We start from the raw sequence: 445 nt of genomic DNA, 5'->3' as shown, positions 1-445 counted from the left end.
CACAGAGAATCCAAAGCAGGCTCCATGCTGTCAGTGCAAAGCCTGATGCGGGGCTTGAACCCAGGACCCACAAGATCATGACTGAGCCAAAATCAGACACTCAACTGACTGAGCCACCCAGGTGCCCTAAGAAAATTTGATTTTTCTGAAGGTAAGAGGAAAACAAGCATGAACACATTTCTCCTTCCCTAAGAAAAGCAGTATAAAAGGAAATATTTCAGGCTAAAATGGCTATTGCCTGGTACTAAATATTAGATGTGAACTGGCCTCCATCTGTTGGAATGAGTGACGTGTCAGGCAAAGGAAGGGGAGGGAGGAGTGCTTATCTGTGGGAAAGGAGAGAAATTTCCAGTTTCTGGTTACTGGGCTGCCTTACTTAAAACTCTCTTTGAATAAATATTGGCAAGTGGCCCAGAGTCCCAACTTGCGGCTGTTTGAGCTTTGC

The sequence above is a fragment of the Prionailurus viverrinus genome, chromosome B2 (assembly GCF_022837055.1).
Source record: "Prionailurus viverrinus isolate Anna chromosome B2, UM_Priviv_1.0, whole genome shotgun sequence".
Taxonomy (NCBI): Eukaryota; Metazoa; Chordata; class Mammalia; order Carnivora; family Felidae; genus Prionailurus; species Prionailurus viverrinus.
Note: the sequence above shows the minus strand (reverse complement) of the source record.